This window comes from Chlorocebus sabaeus, chromosome 5, assembly GCF_047675955.1.
Source record: "Chlorocebus sabaeus isolate Y175 chromosome 5, mChlSab1.0.hap1, whole genome shotgun sequence".
In the NCBI taxonomy this organism is placed as follows: Eukaryota; Metazoa; Chordata; class Mammalia; order Primates; family Cercopithecidae; genus Chlorocebus; species Chlorocebus sabaeus.
Genome location: NC_132908.1, coordinates 27,906,060 through 27,915,073, shown reverse-complemented (window position 1 = coordinate 27,915,073; position 9,014 = coordinate 27,906,060). Strand labels below are relative to the sequence as shown.

General features: G+C 51.0%; 1 pseudogene; it reads right to left on the bottom strand.

Moving 5' to 3' along the window:
* Positions 1–786: 786 nt before the first annotated feature.
* LOC140711616 (uncharacterized) lies at positions 787–6,494 on the bottom strand (annotated as a pseudogene).
* Positions 6,495–9,014: the final 2,520 nt, after the last annotated feature.

The window sequence follows — 9,014 nt, the reverse complement described above, 5'->3', positions numbered from 1 at the left end:
TTTAGGAGGCTGAGAAAAGAGAACTGTTTGAACCTGGGAGGCAGAGGTTGCAGTAAGCCAAGATCGCATCACTGCACTGCCGCCTGGGCAACAGCGAGACTCCATCTCAAAAAAAAAAAAACAAACAAATCTTATGAGGTTGAATTCCATTTTAGAGACGAGGAAACTGGGACCCTCAACTGTGCAGAACGGATGAGTGGTACTGCCAGAATTCAAACCCCAGACTCCGGAACTCATGCTCAGAACTACTACAACGTTCACAAACGGAGCAAATCCAGTCTTGTGTGCATTTAGTTTGGCATAGCAACAATACCACATTTCTCAGGCAAAATGGATTTCCAGCTTCTCTTGAAAAATCCTGAAATCTAGTCCAGGACCGTGGACAGTATTTAAAAAAAGAAAATGAAGAAAAGGCCGGGCATGGTGGCTCACACCTGTAATCCCAACACTTTGGGAGGCCAAGGTGGGTGGATCACTTGAGGCCAGGAGTTTAAGACCAGCCTGGCCAACATGGTGAAACCCCGTCTCTACTAAAAATACAAAAATTAGCCAAGCGTGGTGGCATGCACCTGTAGTCCCAGCTACTCAGGAGGCTGAGGCATGAGAATTCCTTGAACCTGGGAGGCAGAGACTGCAGTGAGTGGAGACAATGCCACTACACTTTAGCCTGGACAACAGAGCGAGACTCGGTCTCGACTCGGTCTCAAAAAAAAAAAAAAAAAAAAGGGCTGAGTGCGGTGGCTAACACCTGTAATCCCAGCACTTTGGGAGGCCAAGGTGGGCAGATTACCTGGGGTCGGGAGTTTGAGACCAGCCTGACCAACATGGAGAAACCCCATCTCTACTAAAAATACAAAATTAGTCAGGCATGGTGGCGCATGCCTGTAATCCCAGCTACTCAGGAAGCTGAGGCAGGAGAATCACTTGACCTGGGAAGGCAGAGGTTGCAGTGAGCCAAAATCGCGCCACTGCACTCCGGCCTGGGCAACAAGAGTGAAACTCCGTCTCAAAAAAACAAAAAAGAAGAAGAAAAAGAAGGCTTTTATAGCTTCTGCCTAGAAGTGACACATGTCAATTCAGCTCATATTTTATTGACCAGTCAAACACCTAACCCTGGCCAGGCAAAGTGGCTCATGCACATAATCCCAACACTTTGGGAGGCCGAGTTGGGCAAACCCAGGAGCCCAAGGCCAGCGTGGGCAACTTGGCAAGGCTGTCTCTGCAAGAGAATACAAAAATTAGCCGGGTTGGTGGCACACATCTGTAGTCCTAGCTACTCGGGAGGCTGAGGTGGGAGGATCGCTTGAGCCCAGGAGGTCCGGGCTGCAGTGAGCCATGATTTAGCCACTGCACTCCAGCCTGGGCGACAGAGCGAGACCTTGTCTGAAAATAATACAGAGATAGCCATAACTAATTAAAGGGGTTAGAGAAGCCGACTCTTGCCACATGCTTGGAAGGAGAAGAACCGGAAAACTTGTGGACAGCCCTTATCACAAGCACAGCTTCCTGTGGTTCCCAGGGGAAGGTAGTGCCGCCGGATGGAGGCTTTTTCTGGGATACCACCCACTGCAAGGCACCCAATAATTGAACTCTTGTTACGTGGGATGGCAACATCCATATAGAACAGTGGAGTCTGATTGACACTGACCAAGGTGGGCGAGTGAATGGAAAATGCCTCTGTGAGAAGCTCAGGGTCAGCCTTGGGATCAGCAATCACTAAAAAGCCAAGCTCCCCAAGTTGCAATGGATCTGGTTACTGAAAACCCCAGAAGTGAAGTGCCCAGCAGTGTGTATGGCTTCAGGTGGCCGAGGAACATGTTTTTTTTTTTTGTTTTTTTTGTTTTTTTTGTTTTTTTTGAGACGGAGTCTTGCTCTGTAGCCCGGGCTGGAGTGCAGTGGCCGGATCTCAGCTCACTGCAAGCTCCGCCTCCCGGGTTCCCGCCATTCTCCTGCCTCAGCCTCCGGAGTAGCTGGGACTACAGGCGCCCGCCACCTCGCCCGGCTAGTTTTTTGTATTTTTAGTAGAGACGGGGTTTCACCGTGTTAGCCAGGATGGTCTCGATCTCCTGACCTCGTGATCCACCCGTCTCGGCCTCCCTAAGTGCTGGGATTACAGGCTTGAGCCACCGCGCCCGGCCGGAACATGTTAGCAGACTTCACTGGCCAGTGATCCTGGGGGAATGGATGGCATTGATGGGTGGGTTTGGGTTTATTTTCTTTTTTTAGACAGGGTCTTGCTCTCTTGCCCAGGCTGGTGTGAAGTGGTGCAGTCATAATTCAATGCAGCCTCAACCTCCTGGGATCAAGTGATCTTCAGCCTCTGGAAGTGCTGGGAATATAGGCATGAGCCACCACAGGAAGCCAATAGCTGGGTTTCTACTGGCAAAATTAAAAAAAAAATCAATCAGGTATGGTGGTGCCTGCCTGTAGTACCAGCTACTCAGGAGGCTGGGGTGGGAGATTGAGCCTGGAAGGTCAAAGCTGCAGTGAGCCACGACTGAGCCACTGCATTCCAGCCTAGGGAACAGAATGATACCTCATCTCTAAACATAAAAAATATAAATAAATAAATATTAAATGGTAGTTGGCTACCATTGAAAATATTTAAATGTCAATCTAAGATTAAATACTTTAAAAAGTCTGAGGTACAGAATGGAATATACTATACACGTTATGAATACTAGTAAATTAAAAGTAGCAATATAATGAAGAAAAATCTGGGTGTAGGGAAAGAGTGAAGAAAATGTTAAAAATTAATAGCAACTGGGCTGGGCATGGTGGCTCACACCTGTAATCTCAGCACTTTGGGAGGTCAAGGCAGGCGGGTCACTTAAGCCCAGGAGTTCCAGACTAGCCTGGCCAAGATGGTGAAACCTGGTCTCTACTAGAAATGTAAAAATTAGCCGGGCGTGTTGTCTCATGCCTGTAATCCCCACTACTCGGGAGGTTGAGGCATGAGAATCTCTTGAACCTGGGAGGCGGAGCTTGCAGTGAGCCGAGATCACGCCACTGCACTCCAGCCTGAGCGACAGAGTGAGACTCCTTCTGAAAAAAAAAAAAAAAAAAAAAATGCACAAAGGCAGGACTTGAACGGAAGCCCACTGCCTCCTAAATTGCTGGGTTTCCCAAGAATTCAGCTTCTAGTGTGACCAAAACAAAGATAAAGACAAGTCGACCTGCAGGGTGGGACACAATGGGGGTAGAGTGGGGCGAGCTGCTGACCTCTGACTTTGTCTAGACAGATGCCTTGGACAACAGAGCTGGGCCTGGGGTGAGGCTAATTCCTCCAGATGTGAAGAAACACCTTAGAGGGGCCGGGCGCGGTGGCTCACACCTGTAACCCCAACACTTTGGGAGGCCGAGGCAGCTGGATCACCTGAGGTTAGGAGTCTGTGACCAGCCTGGCCAACATGGTGAAACCCTCTATTAAAAATACAAAAATTAGCCGGGCGTGGTGGTGGGCGCCTGTAATCCCAGCTACTCGGGAGGCTGAGGCAGGAGAATCACTTGAACCTGGGAGGTGGAGGTTGCATTGAGCCAATTGTGCCACGCACTGCAGCCTGGGAAACAGAGCGAGATTCTGTCTCAAAAAACTAAACTAAAATAAATAAATAATGAGTTTATCCCGCATGGTTTTCAAATCTTTTTTTTTTTAACTTGGAAGAATCTTACAGGAAATATCATTTATGATGAAGAAACGTTTATCTTAAGTTCCACAGTTCTTTCAGTTAAACTTCTATTTCTATTCGTTTTGTTAAATTCAAATAAAGTTAAATGTAATTTTAAAAATATGATATCTAGGCCGGGCGCGGTGGCTCAAGCCTGTAATCCCAGCACTTTGGGAGGCCGAGACGGGCGGATCACGAGGTCAGGAGATCGAGACCATCCTGGCTAACACGGTGAAACCCCATCTCTACTAAAAAATACAAAAAACTAGCCGGGCGAGGTGGCGGGCGCCTGTACTCCCAGCTACTCGGGAGGCTGAGGCAGGAGAATGGCGTGAACCTGGGAGGCGGAGCTTGCAGTGAGCTGAGATCCAGCCACTGCACTCCAGCCTGGGCGACAGAGCGAGACTCCGTCTCAAAAAAAAAAAAAAAAAACGATATCTAGTATTGATTGATTGTCATAAAATCTTTTTCTGTTTATCTGATCAGATGTCTGGAATGATGCTCACTAAATGTTAACACAGTCATAGTTATTTCTGGGTGGTGAAATAGGGAGGTTTGTTGGTTTCGTCTTTGTTCATTTATGATCTGCTTCAAGTTTTAAAATGAACAGGTATTTTAACAATAATGATAAAGTTACTAATCTTTTTCTTTTTTTTTTTCTTTTTTGAGACAAAGCGTCCCTCTGTCGCCCAGGCTGGAGTACAGTGGTGCCATCTTGGCTCACTGCAACCTCTGCCTCCCAGGTTCAAGCAATTCTCATGCCTCAGCTTCCTGAGTAGCTGGGATTACAGGTGTGTGCTACCATGCCTGGCTAATTTTTTGTATTTTTAGTAGAGACGGGATTTTGCCATGTTGGTCAAGCTGGTCTTGAACTCCTGGCCTCAAACAATCTGCCCGGCTCAGCCTCCCAAAGTGCTGGGATTACAGGTATGAGCCACTGCACCCAGCCCCTACCTTTGTTCATTACTAGCTTGGACAAGTTCCTTAGCTTCTCTGAGCCTCAGTTTGCTCCCTTATCTGGAAACTGGGATAATAATTCCCACTCACAGGTTCTCACTGATTCCACCCATCAAGTGCCCTGTCCCCTACTATGAGGCCCCTCCTGGGCCTGTCAAGGGTTGCCCCAGTAACATATAATGCCCCCAACCAATGGCAAAGGCTCAATGTCCCACAAGCCTGTGCCTGGACCCCAGCCCTATGCCCTGGCTACACATGTGCTCCCAAGAGATCTGGTACCTTTGCTCAAGCATGACCCAGTGTTGTCCAGAAAACCACAGTGGGGCCCATTCAAAACAGAGGCAAAGTGCTGGGCGCAGTGGCTCACACCTGTAATCTCAGCACTTTGAGAGGCTAAGGCAAGGGGATCACTTGAGGCCAGGAGTTCAAGACCAGCCTGGGCAACATAGCGAGACTCCTGTCTCTACAAAAAATAAAAATATTAGCCAGGCAAGGTGGTGTGCACCTGTAGTCCCAGCTACTCAGGAGGCTGAGATGGGAGAATTGCTTGAGCCTGGGAGGTCAAGGTTTCAGTGAACTGTGATCACACCACTGCACTCCAGCCTGGGTGACAGAGTGACATCCTGTATTTAAAAAAAAAAAAAAAAAAAAGGCCGGGCACGGTGGCTCACACGTGTAATCCCAGCACTTTGAGAGGCTGAGGCGGGTGGATCACAAGGTCAGGAGTTCAAAACCAGCCTGGCCAACATGGTGAAACCCCATGGTGAAACATCCAGCCTGGGAGACAGAGTGAGACTCTGTCTCAAAAAAAAAAAAAAAAAAAGGATGAACAAAGGCAGGTCTTGAACCAAAGCCCACTGCCTCCTAAACTGCTGGGATTCCCAAGGTATCAGCTTCTGGTGTAACCAAAACAGAGATGGAGACAAGTTGGCCTGCAGGGTGGGGCACAATGGGGGTAGAGGGGGCAAAGCTGCTGACCTCTGACCTCTGCTGAGACAGATGCCTTGGACAACAGAGCTGGGTCTGGGGTAAAGATAATTCCTCCAGATGTGAAGAACACCTTGAGGGGGCCGGGCGTGGTGGCTCACGCTTGTAATCCCAGCACTTTGGGAGGCCAAGGCAGGAGGACCACTTGAGGTCAGGAGTTGTGACCAGCCTGGCCAACATGGTGAAACCCCGTCTCTACAAAAAAATACAAAAATTAGCCAGGTGTGGTGGCATATGCCTGTAATCCCAGCTACTCGGGAGGCTGAGGGAGCAGAATCGCTTGAACCCAGGAGGTGGAGGTTGCAGTGAGCTGAAATCATGCCACTGCACTCTAGCCTGGGTGACAGAGCAAGATTCCATCTCAAAAAAAAAAAAAAAAAAAGGGTGGCTCAAGTCTGTAATCCCAGCACTTTGGGAGGCTGAGGAGGGCGGATCATGAGGTCAGGAGATCGAGACCATCCTGGCTAACACGGTGAAACCCTGTCTCTATTAAAAATACAAAAAATTAGCCGGGCGTGGTGGCGTGTGCCTGTAGTCCCAGCTACTCGGGAGGCTGAGGCAGGAGAATGCTGTGAACTCAGGAGGTGGAGGTTGCAGTGAGCTAAGACCGCGCCACTGCACTCCAGCCTGGGCGACAGAATGAGACTCCGTCTCAAAAAAAATAAAACAAAAAACAAAAAAACACCTGGGGTGGGGGGCAGAGACAGAGAAAGGGAGGGAAGCCCCAGAGAGAGGCGAGTGGTGGTGGGCTCTGGCAGGATTAGCCTGCCCTCCCAGGTGAGGCCTGCCCCATGTATACTGTCCACCTGTGAATAGTACCAGATCAAGTATCCGCCTCACTCTCCCCTCCTCTCCCTCCTCTTCCACCTGCTCCACTACCATGGCATGGCCCACGCCTCGGTGCACCCATTCAATGGGCCTCCTGTAATCCCCTGACATCACCAACTGCCTGGCACAGGCCCTGCCGGCCAGCCCTGGCAGCCCCCAACCTTGGAGAGCCTGTTTAAGACCCCTCACCTCAGAATCCATCTTTTCCTTCAAACTCCTCCCTCCTTCAGCTCACAGTTCAGATCTGGAACCCCACAGCCAGCCCCAAGCTGGGGACAGGAGTCTAGCCTCTGTTGTGTGACTCCAGGTAAGTAGCTGCCCCTTTCTGGGCCTCAGGCTCCTTATCTAAGTCTTCCCAACATCCAGCTCATCGCATCAACCTGTCTGGGCTTCTTCTCAGCACCATGTCACTTTAGGAAACCTTGCTGTTTGTTAATTCACATGTTTCGTGCTGGTCTCCCCCACTGGACTGTGTGCCCGTGAGGCAGGGACCTTACCTGCCTTACTATTCACCCTGGTGCTGGCACACAGTAGGTGCTCTGTTAATACCTACTGGGGTCAGGTGCAGTGGCTCACCCCTGTAATCCTAACATTTTGAAAGGCCAAGGTGGGAGGATCACTTGAGCCTGGGAGGTGGCTACAGTGAGTTATGATGGTGCCACTGCACTCCAGCCTGGGGAACAGAGCAAGACCCTGTCTCTCTCTCTCTCTCTCTTTTTTTTTTTTGAGATGGAGTCTCGCTCTGTCACCCAGGCTGGAGTGCAGTGGTGCGATCTCAGCTCACTGCAACCTCCGCCTCCCAGGTTCAAGCAATTCTCCTGCCTCAGCCTCTGTAGTAGCTGGGATTACAGGTCTGTGCCACCACACTCGGCTAATATTTTTGTAGTTTTAGTAGAGACAGGATTTCACCATGTTGGCCAGGCTGGTCTCAAACTCCTGACCTCAAGTGATCCACCCGCTTCAGCCTCCCAAATTTCTGAGATTACAGCTGTGAGCCACCACACCCGGCCAACCCTGTCTCTTAGAAAAACACCTGTTGGCCAGGCACAGTGGCTCATGTCTGTAATCCCAGCACTTTGGGAGGGTGAGGCAGGCAGATCATGAGGTCAGGAGTTCGAGACCAGCCTGACCAACATGGCGAAACCCCGTCTCTACTAAAAATATACAAGTTAGCTGGGCGTGGTGGCACTTGCCTATAATCCCAGCTACTCAGGAGGCTGAGGCAGGAGAATCGCTTGAAACTGGGAGGCGAAGCAGAGGTTGCAGTGAGCTGATATCATGCCACTGCACTCCAGCCTGGGCAACAGAGTGAGACTCTGTCTCAAAAATAAAAACATAAAAAAACAAAAATAAAACACCTCTTGATTGACCGTGTGGGCCCCTCTGCGTCCAGGTCACCACCTGAGCAGGAAAACTAGGGTGGAGCAGGATTACAGCCTGCTAGGGTGGGAGTCTGACCGATCACTGCCTGACTCAGGGGGTGGGCAGGGAATGAGAACTGAACATTGGCTCCTCGATGGAGAGATTGCGGAAGCACTGGAGAAAGACCAGAACCCAGCGTCTGCCTCTCTGACCCTGCACCTCTGCTACAAGGCTTCCCCAAGGGACAGGGTCTCAAGTGTGTGTATGTAAGTCCAAGTGTGTTGTGCCTGGGCAAAGGGATGAGATCTCCTGGTGTATCAGAGGCGGAGATGTGGCCAGATCCCATGATCCCTGGTCCCCACCTCTGCGTGCATCTGTGGGCATGAGGTGTGTGTCCCACGTCTGCTCTGTGCAGGCGCCTCTGGCTGGGCCCCCAGGGATGCAGTATGGGTTCTCCTGTGTGCACGCATGTGTCTGGCACTGTGCGTGTGATGTGTGTAGGCCTGGCGTGATCTCACATGTAAGTGGCCATGACTACTAAAGTGTCAGTTCCACGAGGGCAGGGATTTTTGTTTGTCTTGTTCCATGCTCCGTCCCCAGCACTTAAAACAGGAACTGGTGTACAAACAGGGCCCATAAGCCCTGAATGAATGAGCGCATGAAAGTGTATGCCCATGCCTGTGTGTGCCCACATGCCAATGCGTGTGTAGACGTGTGACTGTTCCTGTGCCTAAGGGTGCACCTGGGTGTGGATGATGATGTTGCTCACACACCACCCCCTTGTCCTTTTTCCAAACTCCTTGGGAGCCCGGGTTGAGTGCCTGGGTCCCTGTGGGGCGGAGCAGGGGGAGGCCTCCTCTGGGAAACTGGATCCCAGGACGTGCAGAACAGCAGGGAGTGGGGTGGCCCCTTTGTCCCAGGATAATCCCCATCACGCCCTTGCCCCCTCCCCCCAGCCACCAGGGTTTAGGGTCGAGTTTGGGACCTGGAGGGGCCTGGGGGTCCCATCTGTGTCCCCTTTCCTACCCGTTTCCTGCCTCTGGGGCTTCTGCGCCCTAGTCCCAGGCCTCACCGTGTGGAATGTATGTCCCCCTTCTGGGTTCTCCCACCCGCTCCCTGTCCTGACTGGTGGCCAGGTCTGTCTCTCATACTTTGCCAGGGCCCTGCCTGCTCCTGCCCCTCTCCCCAGGTTGTGACTCCCTCCCTCCCTCT